Here is an 18,151-nt window from a genome sequence, read left to right as displayed (position 1 = left end):
AGACCCTACTTTTAAATAAGGTTCTGTTGGCAGAGTGGACATGGATTGTGTTGGGACACAATTCAACCCAATATGGGGTTAACCTTGTGAGAAGAGGGATTTGGTTTTTAGGAGTAGAGTGATGGCCTGCTGAGACCTGGGCTGAGAGGGTCCAGGTTTAATTTGGCCACTGAGACTCCTACTGTTCCTCTTTCCAGACAAGAGAAGAAAATTGTCTTCCCCTACCCCACCCCAATACCTGTCAGCTCCCAGCTTTATTCTCTTGCCCTTGTTGCCCTCTTGATGGCCCTAACATCTATCCACAAACACATGTGTGCTAGGATGGTTGATTGTAATGGCCATAGAGCAGATATGATTTATTGAGCCCTTACTAAATGCCAAGTCCTGTACAAAGAGCTTTATGCATTATTTCATTTAACCCTCTCAATAACTGTGTGAGTATAAGACCCAGCCTTACCTTCATTTGACGCTTGAAGAACCAGAAGCTTCGGAAGGCCATGTTCTGTGTCTGAGGTCAGAGATGTAATAGGTGGTGACTAGAATTCTAGCCCAGCTTCTGCTAGCACTGGGGCCCAAGTCACTAGATACCCCTAACTACTCTCCTCCTACTTTGGCTATTCCCTGGGGATTGGGTGACCTGGAAGAGCTGTGGGGACTCCAGAATGAAAGGGCTGGGGAACAGGAGAGTTCTAAGGGCCATAAAAGGGAAGTGGTGTTGGGGTGGTGGTGGAGATTTTCCATGCCAAACTGCCTTGAGCTATTTCCAACCTACCAAGCTGGCATCTTCTTTTTCCCCTTTCTCTGGGGCTGATGGGGAAAAGAGAAAGAAGGAAATGAGGCTCTAACTCCCTGCTGTTTCTGTGGGGCCTGGAGTGGTTCCCCACCCTATTTGCAAGGCCATAAATAATCGAGATGTATTACTCAGTGATTGCCATGGTAACATCTTCAGGTTACCAGGGATGCAAGATCCAAACAAAAGTATTCGATTAAATATTTCTGGCCGCTAGAGGCATCCAGCCATGTAACAGTGGGATGTGGGTAAAGGGAGGGGAAGGAAGCCTTACCGCTTCTTTCTCCTTTTGGTCCTCGGCATCCCTTCTCAGAGAATGATGTCTCTGCTGGAAGGGCCCTCTCCCTGCTCTGTTGTTCCCAGGTTTTCCCTGCTCTCAAGATAGAGGGTTCCCACCTCACACACCCCTGTATCTCTAACACACAACCAGCATCCTGAAGTCAGCTCTCAAACAGATGCCCCTGGCTCTCCTAATAAACACACCCTCTCCTAATTGCTTTAGGATTGAGTTGGACACCCAACTAAAAATCATTTCCACATGATTCATCCTTTTAAATGGAATCAGTAGGGCTGCCAGTCTGGTTTTCCCCAGACGCTGGGAGCATGATATAGGCATGGAATTGTGGCAGCTGCAGAGAGAAGAACTCAGGTCTGGGATGGGCAAGGGGTCTGTCCTGGGGGCTGGAGAGGCTGCTCAGTGGGGACGTCCTCCCGAAAGGCCTGGCCTGGGGCGGACTCTCCATTCCCGCAGCGGCACAACCACTATATATATGTTCCTAATGACCAAGTGCTGTTTGTTTAGCATAAACTTGCCCAGTCCTCCAAGGTAGCTCTGGAAAGTGCTGGTTAAGCAGAGTCTTAGGAGGTATAGTTTAGAGTCGTGTTGGAATGTCTCCCAGTTGGAGGATGAATCGTTCTCACAGCCTAGCCACCCTGTCTGTGTCTCCACCTCTTATAAGGTAAGCTGGAAAGACCTCGGAGATGGTCTGGTTCAAGGCCTACATTTCAGGGAAGGGAACTGACGTGGGAGGTGAGACGATTTACTCCAAATTGCCAAGCTAGAAAGTGACTCCACTCTTTCTGAAATCCAGTTTCCTGGCCTAATGCCTCTTCCCCCAGCTAGGGCTAGTCCTGGATGGGGCGCCAGGGGTCTGCACACAAGCTGAGAATCTGGAGAAAGGCAGAGCAGGAGGGCAGGGGAGCCGAGGCATGTAGGCAGCCTCAGGCCTGTTGGTGACCTACCGCAGCCCACCCAGCCCAGGAGATACCCTGAGCCTTGATCCAGCCTCACTGGCCTTGTAAACAAAGCCCTTCTGCCCTCAGATACGTCCAGTGGATCGATACGTGTTCCTTGGGCAGGCTGGGCCTTGGAGACTACTGATGAGCTGTCCCATTCCAAGAGCAAGTTTCCTCTCATCTGGGGCGGCGGTCTCACCTAAGTACAAGCAGCTTTGCCACCAGGGGTGAGGGTGGGTCAGGGGCGCTGGGTTTCGGGCCACATCCTGGCCACCTCCTTGAGCACCTGTGTGCTCCCACCCAATCCCGAGTTGGCATCTCATGCATTGTTTATGAAGCATTTGTCTGGGCTCGACGTGAGCTGCGGGATCAGTGAGACAAATAAATAAATAATCAGGCGGCACTGAGTGCAGAGGCCAGGAGTGGGGGAGGCCAGGGTTGTTTACCTTGGGGGTTTGCATATTTTATCACCGTGCCATCTCGTGACCCCTCCTCCCTCCTCTCCTCTCTCTCCTGATGTGGCTGTGATGAGAGTTTCTATTATCCAGCACACCCGTTTGTAAGTCTATTTACAACCCAGGCATCGTTGGTTTGCGTGCAAGAGAGATGGCCCATCCCTAGATTAGTTAAATTGGAAATAAATTGGTTGTTAAATAAAAGCCCTCTGTGGGATGTGACAGTGATGAATGAGGGATGGTTGTGCCTGGGGAAGGGAGGGGTGGCTTTCTGGATGGAGACTGAGGAGCTGAACTGCCCCAGGAAACTTGGACAGGAACCCAGGATGGTTCAGGGGCAGAGACAGGCTGAGCAGGGGTGGAGCATAAGGGGTTAGGGCTGGAATCCAAGACCCTGGACTCCCAGACCACTGATGTCACTTCATTTCTCCATCTTCTTACCTCCTTCTTAGCTGAGTGGTCTTACATTTTTTCTCTCCATTTTCTTCCTAGTAAAACCTGCTGTGAGGAATAAAGAAGCTCGTGACAACTCAACCCTTCCCAGGGATGTTTGTGTTCATCTAGGGACCAGAGTTTTAATTTTGGAATCTGAAGAGGAGAGTCCTTTCCAGGATAAAACTGTCCTGACATCTGTATTCTTTCATCGGAATCATAGGGTCACTTCTGCCTGCACCTGGGAGGGATAATTGATCAGAGTAGAGGGCAGATCATAAGGTGTGGGTTGATAACAGGTCTTTGAATCAAAGAATCTCAGAGTTGGAAGGGAGCTTAAAATTCTGGCACAATCCCTCATTGTACAGATGGAAAAAGTGAGGATCAAGTAGGAGAAGGGACAGTAGCTAGACGGTAAATGAGGCTTTCCCTAACTCTTCATGGTATACAGAGAATGAGGAGGGCATGCAACTCTTCCACAAGCTCTTTTCCATCAGCATCAAGTCCTCTTCCTGATTCCCTGCCTCACTCCCTGTGTTCCAAATGGACAGGTAGTTATCAAACTTTAATATGAATAGCAATTGTTAGGTGACACTGGATGTAGAAAACTGCAACTCTATTACTCTCCTGGGGTTATACAGGACTGGAACCCAGGGATCTGCATTTGATGATGATTCTGAGAACCACACATTTTCTGAGAACTACACGTTTGGGGAACATGAGCTGGGCCATGGGAGTGGTCTGGGTCGAGAAGGAGGATGGACATAATGACCCCCAAGAGGTTCTGCCAGCCTGAGCCATCAGCGATTCAAGTTTGGAGTTAGAGTAGGGGTGGGGAGTGACCTTTGTTTCTCACCGCCAGGGGTTGTTCATTGGAAAGGTAATCTCCTTCCTTCTCACCTTAGGTCTTCCTCAGTCATCATAAAAGCAGAGCCTGGGGGAGGGGAGGTGTTCTTTAGGGGGATTAAAGACTCTTCCTTGAGAGGAAACAAATTCCTTGCTAATTATGCAATTATTTTATTATGCAGCCTTAATGAAAAAAAAAATGCATACACTACTCAAAGCCTAAAAAGAAGGCTGTAGCCAGGACTTATCCAATTTAATAAATCCTCTCCATCCTGTAATTATTTCCTGGATTCTTTTTAATACAAGTCTGCAGGAGGGTCAGGGACAGTCTCTGCTTGCGAGGGTCTTCCCCCTCCCACCCCTGCCTCACCCGCACCAGCTGCCGTCTCTAAGTGGGTTCCAGGGCATATACACCAGTGTTCTAAACTCCCTCACCCTCCTCCTTCTTCCTGTCATATTCCCAGGGAAGGGATATGATAGGGAGAGTCAGGGGACAGAGGAGAGAAGGAGAGGCTTTAGATTTAAGGACAGGCTCCTTTAGCTGAGTTTTGGTTTTAGGACTCCCCCACCCCCACCCCCACCCCAGCAACCCATCTTCCACCTGCCCTGCCCTGAATTATATTCCGTTTCCTCTGCCTTCCTCTCAACCAGCCATGCTGTAGCAAAAACTAATTGAGGCACCCCATTATGTTAGCCCTTATCCAGCCCCTGTTTTCGCCCCGGTTAACCTACAGATGTTTGTTTTCCCCCTCTTTCTGGCTTAATTGCACTCTGAAAATGATTGCCCTCTAGCTACACCTGACACTTATCCTTTCAAGACAACACTCCCTAACACTCCTTTCCTCTGGGAACATTCTTTGTTCCAGAAAGAATGTTATGGGATGATGACCTTGAGGAACCTGTCCTGGATGCCTGATGCCAGCCCTAACGATCTCACTGCCCCCAAGAGGAGAAGAATGCAAGACCGCATCAACCCTGATCCTTACCTTCAGCCCCATTTTCCATCCTAAAACTATAAGACCTCTCCCAACTTCCCAGGAAGGGAGGTACAGTCTTGAAAGCATTAACTTGCTGTGGTCCCCCTTTTGCCTGACAAAGTAATAAAGCTACTCCTTTCTACTCCCCTAAAACTCTGTATTTATATTCTGCCTTGGTGAACAGAGGCTGTGTTTTTTTTTTGGCAACAGTCATCATAGCCCCGTTCCCCAAACATGGACGTGATAACCCTTCAAAGTCACAGATTTTGAGTCAGACAGGTCTGGTGGGCTCAAGGTTTGGCACAGCTAAGCCCTGACTTATGCTTGACCTCTCTGAATCTCCATTTCTTTATCTGTAAAGTGGAGGATGACAGAGGATGAGATGGTTGGATGGCATCTCTTGACTCAATGGACATGAGTTTGAGCAAACTTCAAGAGATAGTGAAGGACAGGGAAGCCTGACATGCTGCAGTCCATGGGGTTGCAAAGAGTTGGACATGACCAAGTGACTGAACAACAGAAGTGGAGATACCAATACCTTCAAATATTGTGAAATCGAAGCAAATCATGGACCTCAAGGGTGTAGCACAATGCTTGACACCAACGCGAGTTTCCTTCCCTACTTCTGCCCCCTCCTCACCTCCTTGAAACCTTACCTTGAACATCTGCTGGTGGCATTCATAATGGTGGGGGAGACACTGGGGCAGCAGAGACCTTCTTGGCTCTCCTGAATTTTCCTCCCTTACTTTGCCCCCCTTGCCATATTCTTGTGATGATGCTGTTCCATGGAGGGCTTGGACTCTGGGCATGGAGTGGGGTGGGCTGAGGCTTGGGAATCAAGAAGTACCTGGAGAATCTTGTTGCTCTTTCCCTAAAAGAAAGGCTGGGTCAGGAGGAGCTCTCTGCTTGATGCCTTCTCCAGCACCATTGCCATGGTGATTGCCCACAATCTGAATTCCTCAGAATCTTGATGGAGGCAAAGCGGATCATGCAGAGGGCTGCCATGCCTGGGTCCTTCTGGCCTTGTACCCTTACTGTCATGGGGTGGTGGGTCAGGGAGCCTCACCACAGGCCCTGGAACCCCATCTGTCTCTCCATCTTCATTTTCACTGCACACTGACCTGAGTCCCTGTCCTAACTGGCATTACCTCTAGGTGCCTGAATCTAACTGGCATTGCTTCTAGGCACCATACCCCAGCCAGGCTGCCTGGACTTTAAAGTCAGATGGACCCCATTAGAAGGCTATTTCCAGTATTCATTAGTGGTGCTGCCTTGGGTTAGAGTTACATGAACTTCCCAGATCTCAGTTTCTTCATCTGTAAAACAAACACACTAATATAATATGGCATCATTGACTCAGTGGACCTGAGTTTGAGCAAACTCCAGGAGACAGTGAAGGACAGGGAAGCCTGGCCTGTTGCAGTCCATGGGGGCACAGAGTCAATGCACCTAAGTGACTGAACAATAGTAATATAATAGAATCTACTTCATGGGGTAGTTGCGAGGCTTCTGGAAGTGATATATAGGAAGTGTGTGTGCATTCATGCTAAGTCATTTCAGTCGTGTCTGAATCTGTGCAACGCCATGGACTGTAGCCCACCAGGCTCCTCTGTCCATGGGGTTTTCCAGGCGAGAATACTGGAGTGGGTTGCCATGCCTTCTTCCAGGAGATCTCCTGACTCACGGATCAAACTAGCATCTCTTACGTCTCCTGCTTTTTCTGGGTGGTTCTTTACCACTAGTGCCACCTGAGAAGCCCCTGTAATAGAAAGAGTTTTGTTAAATGCACTGACCAAAAATTGGAGCGGGGGTTGGCACCAGGCAAACCCTGTTCGAGTACCTGTAACACGTCCATTTTTGTTTTCAACGCTGAACACTCATATTTCATTGGATTCAAAACACTGTGAGGTAGGGCTTAATTTCTTCATTGTCCCCACAGGGAAATGGAGGCTCAGAGAAGCTAAACCTGTTTCCTGAGCTCACCTAGCAAGAGAGAGCCAGAACTTGAACTGTTATCAACTGCTTCTCTATAAGAACATGTTAGAGATCATTGTTCTTTTTATTATTCATTTATTTTCGGCTGCACTGGGCCTTTGTGGCTGCGTGCCGGCCTTTTCCAGTTGTGCTGAGTGGGGACTACTTTCCCGTTGTGGTGCACAGGCTCTCATTGCAGTGGCTTCTCTTGTTGCAGAGCAAGGGTTCTAGAGCGTGGGCTCAGTAGGTGTGGCGCATGGGGGCGTAGCTGTTCTAAGGCATGTGGGGTCTTCCTGGACCAGGCATCAAACCATGTCCCCTGCATTGGTGGGCAGATTCTTAATCACTGACCACCAGGGAAGTCACTGTTCTTTTAGATATAGATTCAAAAGGAAGTTTTTTGTTGAGCATCAGTTCAGTTCAGTTCAGTCACTCAGTCGTGTCCGACTCTTTGCGACCCCATGAATCGCAGCACGCCAGGCCTCCCTGTCCATCACCAACTCCCGGAGTTCACTCAGACTCACGTCCATCGAGTCCATGATGCCATCCAGCCATCTCATCCTCTGTCGTCCCCTTCTCTTCCTGCCCCCAATCCCTCCCAGCATCAGAGTCTTTTCCAGTGAGTCAACTCTTCGCATGAGGTGGCCAAAGTACTGGAGTTTCAGCTTTAGCATAGGGAACATTAAAGCAGTACGTGATGGAGTCCTCCTTGACCTCAAGGAACTTCCGTTTCATGAAATGTGAACCTGTCTCAAAGATAGGGGAGGGAGGGCATGAAGAAAACTTTGTATGGAGACAGGCAGCCTGAATTTAGAAGGGTCTTCTTCCCACGCTGGGCCCTTTAGAGACGGTTTCATGGAAGGTGGGGAGACTTGGAGTAGGCTTTAAAGGAATGGGTGGAGTTTAAAGAAACAGAAGGTGGGTGGGCAATCCTGGCAGGGACTTGGACCATCTGGAGAGAGCCTGAGAAATGTGCTGAATAGTGGTGGAGGGGAGGAGGGGTTAGAAATTGGCCATGGGTTATTTTCCATGTGGATCTGCAGAGAGTTGGCTATTACTTGCATGAATCAGTTTGTTAGTGGATGCAAATGTGTACCGCAGTGTATTCAGACATGCACCCAATGGCCCCAGTTTGCCTCATTTTCTTTTTTTATTATTAATTTTTTAATTGGAGGAAAATTGCTTTACAGTCTTGTATGGGTTTCTGTTGTACCACAACATAAATCAGCCATAATTATGTATATATCCCCTTCCTCTTGAGCCTCCCTCCCTGCTCCCATCCCACCCCTCTAGGTCATCACAGACCGCCAGGCTGGCATCCCCCTGTTTCATAGCAGTTTCCCATGACTTATCTATTTTACACATGATAATGATATAAGTCAACGTTACTTTCTCAGTTTCTCCTACCCTTTCCTTTGCCCGCTGTGTCCATAAGTCTGTTCTTGACATCTGCATCTCCATTCTTTCCCTGTAAATAGGTTTATCAGTACTGTTTTTCCAGATTCCATATATGTATGCATTAGTATGCAATATTTGTTTTATCTTTCTGACTTACTTCACTCTGGATCTAGGTTCATCCACCTCACTACAACTGACTCCAACCCATTCCTCTGTGTGGCTGAGTAAAATTCCATTGTATATAAACACCACGTCTTCTTCATCTGTTCACCTGTCAGTGGACATCTAGGTTGCATCCATGTCCTGGCTATTGTAAATAGTACTGCAGTGAACATTGAGGTACACGTGTCTTTTTGAACTGTGGGCCTTGTTTTCTTTGGAAGCCTGTAGCAGACCAAGCCCAAAATCACTCACTTTTGAGCAGCTGACCCAATAGCTAACTTGTAAAACATCAAGCCCAGCTTGATCAAACTTGACATCCCAGAGCAACCCCAACCAGGAATCAAAACCATGTCCCTTGCATTGTAAGGTGGATTCTTAACCGTTGGTCATGAGGAAAGTCCTGGCACAGCCCTTCTGAAGCTGTGACTTTACCCGTGAATTGGTGAGCACTTCAGCCAAAATTTTAAAGCCATGTATTCAGATTCTTGGGAAGCACATCTTTCCGAAACAACTCACATTTCACATGCCTTTAAGTTTAGAGGGGTTTCCCTGGTGGCTCAGGTGGTTAAAAAAAATCTGCCTGCTATGCAGGAGACCCAGGTTTGATCCCTGGGTTGAGACCCCTGGAGAAGGAAATGGCTACCCACTCCAGTATTTTTGCCTGGAGAATCCCATGGATAGAGGAGCCTGGCGGGCTACACTCCATGGGGTCACAAGGAGTTGGACACTACTGAGCAACTAGCACTTGAACCTTACAGAAGGTTGCAGATTAGGTCTACCATCCTGGTTTCTGCTTTTGTGTGCCTTTGTCTTCCTGTTTGTCCCCAGACTCTGGACTGATGCCTAGAAACTACAGGGGGTGTGGCCAACATTGTTCACACCCACCTTCCCAAGGAGGAGCCAGAACTGGCATATTCAATTGTCCTTCAGCTTCCTTTCTCTTTATGAATCACCCTCTTGGATGCTCCTGGCAGGGAGAAGGGGTGGCTCATCAAACATCACAGGCCTCTTTAAACCTCCAAGGGCACCTCCATCTTTTCTTTCTATGCTCCCAACCATTCATCTTTCATGATGGAAACCAAAGCCCCCCGCCCCTCTTTTTCCGAGAAGACCATTTGTGTGTTTACAGGCATTCTGTTATTACAGTTATCACTTCCAGTAAATTTTAAAGACGATAAAAAAAAAAAAACCTGCGAGAGTATTGTTGGGAGCCTATTTTATGGCTATAGCTTTAAAACAAACAAAAATAGTAATTCCATTAGTAGTCGAAAATCATAGGAGTACTGTATTGTTGAGGGTAAATTTACTGCTACGGTAACTGTGTGCCACAAAGCTAATAAACACAATTGAAGAGTGGTTATTGGCAGGTGGAGTAGACAGGAGACAACATGTCACACTTTCAGGGCCACCTGGGAATGGAGGTGAAGGGGTTTTTAGTGTTCTAAGAACTGTGTGTGCTTCTCTGTACACAGAGAGTGCTGGGGGGTGCAGTGGGATAGGAAGTGCATAGGAAAAGCACTGAAAGCAGAGAGATCTGGGTTGAAATCCCTGCTCTGCCCATTTCTAGCTGTGCAGAGTGGAGCAGTTCATGTGGCTTCATCAATACAATGGGGATAATTCTACTGGGTTGCAGAGTTTCAGTGTAACACAAAATGTAAATGTTCTTGTAAATTGCTCAACTATAGATTCCATGAAGGCAGGACCCTGTCCATCTTGTTCTCCACTTTATTCCTTGTGCCACCTCCGTGCCTCACTTGTAATGGGTTTATGCCTGTAATGATCATTGTATTGGGTTGGCCAGAAAAGTTCATTCAGACTTTTTTTTCTGTAACATCTTTTGGAAAAACTCAAATGAACTTTTTGGCCAACCCCAATTGAGCAATTTACAATATTTTTGTTGCTGTTATAATTCTTTGTGCTGTTGTTGTTATATCACTGGTAGGTACTCAAAAGCCTTTGATCTAGTTAATTCTCCTGCCTCCTCTTCTACTCAACCAGCAACCCATCCTGCCCAATCCGGTGCCCTAGAGTCTACAGTATAACCAGTAGAAATCTACAGGGTAACCAGTTAGGAAATCAAAAGAAGTCTTGAATAATAAAACCTAAAGGGTTTTCTTACCCACCCATGAGATTGATGAGCTATGACTATGTATATTTTAACCTTTTGGCAAAACATTTCTGAAGCAAATTATAACGCTTGATTTAAAAGCGAGACTCCCAGACACAAAGCATGTCTCAGATAGACCAGGGATTTGTTGCTTGATTTATAGGAAATAGTTTTGGTGTAAATGTTTATTACAGTCAGGTTCTCTTTAAAGGTGATATATGGCCTTATTCCACATTAGCATGAAAAGTGGTGTCTCCGGATCGCTCCCACATTGCTCTGGGTCAGAGCTTCACATCTTCCATGCCTGGGAACCCTGGCCTCCAGCACCTCACTCTGCAGCACCTAGGATGCTTTATCAACTTTATGTCTCAATTGTCACACCTGCGCAGCTCCTGTTAAGCATTAAAAGTTCTCAGTTTGCACTTTTGGGCATTGTAGACAACCTTCTGCTCTTTGGATTTTTAATTCTATTTCTTGGAGAGAGCTGAGCATGTGGAGCCAACCAGGAAACCTCAGTTTCCCTACCTATAAATTGAGAAATGAAGATAGCATGAGCTCTGCCTCGACTTGGTTCCTTAAAAACAGGCTTCCTGGAATGAATTTGAGTCAGTTGAATTGAAGTGGGTGAACCTAGAGTCTGTTATACAGAATGAAGTAGGTCAGAAAGAGAAAAGCAAATATAGTATATTAACACATATATATGGAATCTAGACAAATGGTACTGATGAACCTATTTGCAGGGCAGGAATAGGGATGCAGACATAGAGAACAGACTTATGGACACTGTAGGGAAAGGAGCTGCTGCTGCTGCTGCTAAGTCACGTCAGTCATGTCTAACTCTGTGCAACCCCGTAGACGGCAGCCCACCAGGCTCCCCTGTCCCTGGGATTCTCCAGGCAAGAACACTGGAGTGGTTGCCATTGCCTTCTCCAATGCATGAAAGTGAAAAGTGAAAGTGAAGTCGCTCAGTCATGTCTGACTCTTAGAGACCCCATGGACTGCAGTGCACCAGACTCCTCCGTCCATGGGATTTTCCAGGCCAGAGTACTGGAGTGGGGTGCCATTGCCTTCTCCCCGGGGAAGGAGAGGGTGGCGCCAACTGAGAGCGAAACGTTGAAACATCTACATTGCAATAGGTAAAACAGCAAGTGGCAGGTTGCTGGGTAAAACAGGGAGCTCAACCTAGTGCTCTAGTGTGACAACATAGAGGGGTGAGAAGCGGATGTGGGAGGAAGGTTCAGGAGGGAGAGGATATGTGTGTACTTGTGACCGATTCATGTTGTTGTACAGCAGAAACCAACACAACATTGTAAAGCAATTATCCCCCAATTAAAAATACATTTTAAAAAATGTAAGAAAAAAAAGAATACCCCAAACAGAACAAAACAAAGCAGGTTTCTGGGGACTTCCCTGGTGGTCCAGTGGTTAAGAATTTGCCTTCCAATGGAGACGATGCAGGTTCGACCCCTGGTCAGGGAATTAAGTTCCCACATGCCATGTGGCAAGCCACACTTGCCACGACTAGTGAGCCTGCGAGTGGCAATGAAGATCCCAAATGCCCCAAGACCTGAAACAGCCAAAAAAAAAAAACAAAACCAAACCGGTTTCCTGCTCTGTGTTCCTCTCTATCTCCAGGGCTGAGCATCCTCTCTGACATTTGGTCATATTCCCTCATCAGCTTTCGATGGAAGGGATGAGTGAATGGTCCCATCGATGGGAGACTGGGGGTAATGAAGACCTTTATAATGTGTTTTCTAGAAGTTCAGAGAAGGGCATTCTATTAAACCTCAATGAAATCTCTTTTTCTCTTTCTTTACTGTGCCCCTTTGTCTTCAGATATGCCTAACTGATTTAGCTTCTAAACCCTGATACTGCTGTGAGCTTCCAGCTCCTGCTCCATGCCTCCCCAGGCCGCCCCTCATTGTCTGCTTTTGAACCCCCTTCCCACGTGGATAGAATTGGCAAACACTATATAATTATATTGGAAATCACAGGTTCCCAGAGACTGGGGAATAATTATGCTTAATAGGAATAAAATGAATTCCCAGTTGCCGTCTTTGGGGTGGATGACAGTCCGACCCTATATTTACCTTGTAATGATATGGTAATTACCATCTAATAATTACCCTACTGGCTGGCACCTGCCCAGCCATTAATTGGTTAATGGCCACCATGCCATGCAGGGAATTGAAGAATATGCCTGTTCCTTCATTTCCATAACTTAAAAATATTCAGTGGGATGGGGGATGCTCTTAGGAGATGGTCACGTGCGGGAACTAGGAGGAACAGTGCTGCCCACTAGAGGACTGGGGTCCCCAACTGAGAGTCTTCTCCCCAGGAAGGCAAAGCCAGTTTCTCCTGGGAGTGTTGGCAGGTGGAAAACACACAGAAGTCCACTGAGGTCAGGATGATTCTTCTCATGCCCATCTTTATGGCAACGAAAGGACCAGAGATGCTGGGGTGAGTAATACTTACAGATCAAATTAAATCCCATCACGCCCCTTAACCTTAATGAAATCATTCATTCCTCCAGTCTGTTTACTGAGCACATGCACGAAGCGGTGCACCTCCAGCCTCCTTGGTGCTCACTGATCTTACTCGTCTCTGGACCTCTCCCTCAAGCCTTGCTAACTCTGTCTTGTGAGTTCTCATGGTTCCCAGAGTCTGTCTTGCCTTGGAAGCAGATCAGGAGCTTTCTTAGGGAAATACCTGGGTGAACAACCCTTTTCTATTCTACTTATGACAAATCCAGAGCAGGCACTCAAGATACATGTTAAATGAGTAATGATGATGATGTAGCGGAAAAATGCATGAGTTTGGGGGTTAGCTAGACCTAGGTTCAGTTCCCAGTTTTGTCATTAATTAGTTGTAAGATCTTGGACAAATTCCTTACCTTCTTTCAGACCCTCAAAATGGGAATAGTAATGATTAGTACATAGTGCTTGTCACACAGCACATAGTTGACACCAAATGGCTAATATTTAATATGTACTATGCATTATATTTGTATATTAATGCATATCATTGTACATACATATGAAAATATGTATTTGGAAATTATATATATGATATATATTGATATGTGTATATGTATAGACATATAAACACTATATATATAAAACAGGGTAGGCATTTTGCTCTCGTCCTTTTCATGGGAGCAGCGATAATTAGGATTAGAGTCCTGAGTAACTGAATATGCTTTGTGGTTAATTCTTCTCTGACCTGTGAGTGGACCAATACTCTGCCTCAATCTAGAGAAGGCTGGAGATCATTTGAATCCCACTGAGGGAAAATTATGCTGAAGGTGCTGTGCAATACAACTTTCACACATGTTATTCCATTTAATCCTCATATTAACTCTGCAAGGGGAAGAAATTTTGTGGAAGACAGAATGCACTGGACAATTAAGTGCATTAAGACTATTTGCAATGGGGAAAATGCGGATGAGTGAGGAGAGTTTCAAAGCAATGACATGGGGCCTAGGGGTTTATGGGGGCAGCTAAACAAGGGAGACATCCGCAAATTTCACATGAGTCATAAGGATGGATAGAAGTGTCTCTTATCCCAGAATTAGGAAAGCAGGGTGGTCCTTTGTGATTAGTCATGTCTAGAAACACAGAAGGGTGGCAGGATTTCTCAATTTTAGGGAGCACAGGACTCACATCAAGTCCAACATTGTCAATATCATCTTGATGTTCTTAGTTGAGTAAACTAAAGATAATAGAGGGGTGAAGTAACTTGTTCAACGTCCCAACACCAGTTTAAAGTGAAGCACTCTCAGAACCCCAGCCCCTCTGGCTCCAAAGCTGCCATCTCGTTGTGGTTGCAATGGCCTTTTCTTCATTCACTGATTCATTCAATAAATAATCATTAATACACTGCTTTGTGCCAGGAACTGTTCTAGGTGCTGGGAGATTTCAATGAAGCGATACCTAGGGCTTTGACTTTAAAAGTTGCATTTGAATGGGGTAGAGAGACATTGAGTGACTTAACGAGTAAATAAAGAAGATGATGGGCTTCTCTGGTGACTCTTCAGTAAAGAATCCATCTGCAAAGCAGGAGCAATGCAAGAGACCTGGGTTCAATCCCTGGGTTGGGAAAATACCCTGGAGAAGGAAACAGCAGTATTCCACTCCAGTATTCTTGCCTGGGAAATCTCATGGACAGAGGAGCCTGGTGGGCTACAGTCCAGGGGGTTGCAAAGAGTCAGACATGACTTAGCAACCGAACAACAACAACGAAGAAGATGATGGGGATTTAATTTGAAATGGAGATTAAGTGCTACACAGGAAATAAAATGGGGGGATGTGATGGAGTGTGATTCCAAGTGGGACGTCTTCTTGGAGGGGCAGCAGTTGAGAAGGAACCTGCCATGCTCAGAGCTCAGGGATGTGGATGTGAGAGGAGAACCTTCCAGGAGGAGGGACCACCAAGTGCAAAGGCCCCATAGGAATGTGTCTGACTTGTCTGAGGAACAAACAGAAGCCCTTGAGCTAGTGTGAGTGACGGGGGAGAAGGTTAGACTGAGGTCAGAAGGCTAGGAAAGGACCAGATCAAAAAGGACCTGATAGGTCCTGGGACTCCCCTGCTGGTCCAGTGGTTAAGAATCTGCCTTCCAATGCAAGGGATGTGGGTTTGATGCCTGACTGGGGAATTATGATCCCACATGCCACGGAGTAGCTAAGCCATGGGCTGCAATTACTGAGCCTGTGCACCCTAAAGCCTGTGCTCTGCAACAAGAGAAGCTTGAGCACTGCAATGAAGACCCAGCACAGTCAAAAAAAAAAAAAAAAAAAAAGGACCTTGTAGGTCCTGATGAAGTGTCTGGATTTTGTTTGAAGTAGAATGGAGGACGCTGTCAGCAAGCGACTGAATCCACTGGGCAGTGTTAGGAGAATGTCCAGAATGTGAGCACTGGTGAAAGGCCAGGGAAGAGCATCCCTGGCCCTCCTGCGGTTGGGTTAGCCTGTCAGTCATGTGCCATCCCTGCCCTGGCTGTGAACCTGCTCACTGTGAGCATGGAAAACGTTGTCATCCTCCTGCCCACAAACCAGGGCCCAGCAGTTGGCCTCTTGTAGCTGGGCCTTTGCCAGCTCTGCCAACCGTTTGATTCTGCATCTTACTATGAAATGATGATGTGTCCTTGCAGCCACCATTTCCCTCATTTTGCCCTCTGCAGTGGCTAGACAAGAAATAGGAACCGCCTCCTCCTTTAGACATGAGAAATCATAGGGCTTACATGGTGGGTCCAAGATCCTGCAGCTGGCTAATGAAGGAACTTAAACTGGAAACCAGTTTTTGTGACTAACTGGGCTGAGTATCTCGGACCACCCCACCCCTATCTTAGTTACAGAGACATCAGAACAGGCTTACCCAAGAATGTCCAAGAGAGTCCTAAAGCCTTTTAGGATAATAAATGGAACTCCACGCCACTACCTGTGAGCTATCAGCTGTGATCTACAGCCGGCCACTGTTATCTGCTATTAGCGCTGCCCTCTATTAGCAACTATTATCACTTACCGACTATTAGCCACCATTAGCTACTATTATCATCCAGCTCCTATTATCCATTATTAGCTACTCTTATCAACCATCCACTATTATCCACTATCAGCTTCTATTATCTTAAACCATTATCCAGTATCTTCCATTTGTTATCTGTGATCTACTATTGGCTACTATCTATTATCTGCTATGTGCTCTAATCTATCAGCTACTTTTTATTCTCTACCATCTATAGTTACCTACCATCTAACCGCTACTATTATTCAACAGCCATCAACTGTCATCTAGCTATCATTCTCCATCTGTCCTTGATGCCTAAGCTCTCATACACAGTAATTAATAGCCATTAAAAATCTCAAGCCAGAACTTTGCTTGCAGATGTCCTTCTGGGTGAGAGACTCATGTCTGCCATGTAAGTTCTTTTTTAAAAAGTATTTAATTTATTTATTTATTTGACTGTGCCAAGTCTTGGTTGCGACACTTGGGATCATCGATCTTCACTGTGGCTTGTGGGATCTTTAGTTGCATTCTGTGAACTCTTACATGCAGCATCTGGGATTTAGTTCCCTGACTAGGGATCAAACCTGGGCCCACTGCATTGAGAGCGCAAAGTCTTAGTCACTGGACCATCAGGGAAATCCCTGCCATGTGAAGTTTTTGTGGCAATGTCCGTGATGGCCTCCTGTGTATTCACAGCAGGATGCCATACACGGCATGTCTCCACCTCTCCCAGCATCCCCAGCTCTGCCTCTGTGAGACTCCTGGCTTGTTGTTCAGTTGCTAAGTCATGTTTGACTCTTTGCAACCCCATGGACTGCAGCATGATAGGCTTCTGCGTCCTTCACTGTCCCCTGGAGTTTGCTCAGGCTCATGTCCATTGAGTTGGTGATGCTATCTAATCATCTCATCCTCTGCTGCTTCCTTCCTCTTTTGCCTTCAGTCTTTCCCAGTATCAGGGTCTTTTCCAGTGAGTCGACTCTTCACGTCAGGTGGCCAAAGTACTGGAGCTTCAGCTTTAACATTAGTTCTTCTAGTGAATATTCAGGGTTGATTTCCTTTAGGATTGACTGGTTTGATCTCTTTGTAGACCAAGGGGCTCTCAAGAGTCTTCTCAAGCACCATGATTTGAAAGCATCAATTTTTCAGTGCTCAGCCTTCTATATAGTTCAAGTCTCACATCTGTACATGACTACTAGAAAAACCATAGCTTTGACTATATGGACCTTTGTTGGCAAAGTGATGTCTCTGCTTTTTAATATGCTGTCTGGATTTGTCATAGCTTTCCTTCCAAGGAGCAAGCATCCTTTAATTTTGTGGCTGTAGTCAATGTCCACATTGATTTTGGACTCCAAGAAAATAAAATCTGGCCACATCACAAATGGCATGGGGGTGATCTTTGATGAGAGGAGTCAAAGGTCCACTTGGGAACTAGAAGATACAACTTCAATGACACATATTCTGTTTGACCAATTAAAACCTGCATAAGGCAGAATGTCTTCTCCCATGGGACTAATTCAGAAATATGCCCATGGACAAGATGGATCAAAATGGACTGACTTACCTGTCCCTCATCCCTAAACACACACACACAACCCAGATGTACCCCGACAGATATCAGAGACAGGCTGGAGAGTGTGTGCTGAGAGGCAACAAAAAGCTGAGGATGCTGGATGTAGAAGGACAAGAGTGGGTTCAGAAGTGAAACAGGAGGGAAGGGGGCAGGGCGCAACCTTTAAAAGGATTACATAGACCAAGAACATAAACTAATTAGAACCAAAGAGATCCAAGATGGCAGATGAGTCAACTTCTGCTAGACCTTGAACCTCAGTATATGCTCTTCATAACACACCCACAGGCACCATGACAGTTCCAAGGCCAACCATAAGGGACAAAATGTGGGTGGTGGCCCAATTCCTGGAAATCCCCATCCCTTCCCCAACATATCTGGAATACTCCTCCCACTCATTAGCCTATGAAATTACCCATCTCTATAAAAAGAGTTTTCTTGGTGGCTCATTGGTAAAGAATCCACCTGCCAGTGCAGGAGACACAGGTTTGATGCCTGGTCCAGGAAGGTCCCCTGGAGAAGGAAATGGCAACCAACTCTAGTATTCTTGCTGGGAGAACTCCATGGAGCCTGGCAGGCTACAGTCCATGGAGTTGCAAAAAGTCAGACACAATTTAGCAACTGAACAACAATAAAAGCTGACAACCCTGTACCCTGGGGCCACTCTCATGTTCTGAAATGGCTCACACTCTGTGGAGTGTG

General features: G+C 46.3%; 1 long non-coding RNA gene across 1 annotated transcript; it reads left to right on the top strand.

The window, feature by feature from the left end:
- The first annotated feature begins 1,444 nt into the window (after window positions 1-1,444).
- Window positions 1,445-4,875, top strand: LOC129628302 (uncharacterized). The gene is made up of 4 exons (XR_008702766.1): window positions 1,445-1,749; window positions 2,974-3,113; window positions 3,365-3,464; window positions 4,626-4,875. It is a non-coding gene; the product is annotated as an uncharacterized LOC129628302 (long non-coding RNA).
- The last annotated feature ends 13,276 nt before the right edge of the window (window positions 4,876-18,151 follow it).

This window comes from Bubalus kerabau, chromosome 15 (genome assembly GCF_029407905.1).
Source record: "Bubalus kerabau isolate K-KA32 ecotype Philippines breed swamp buffalo chromosome 15, PCC_UOA_SB_1v2, whole genome shotgun sequence".
Taxonomy (NCBI): Eukaryota; Metazoa; Chordata; class Mammalia; order Artiodactyla; family Bovidae; genus Bubalus; species Bubalus kerabau.
The sequence above is the reverse complement of the archived record's forward strand: the minus strand, read 5'-3'. Positions and strand labels throughout refer to the sequence as shown.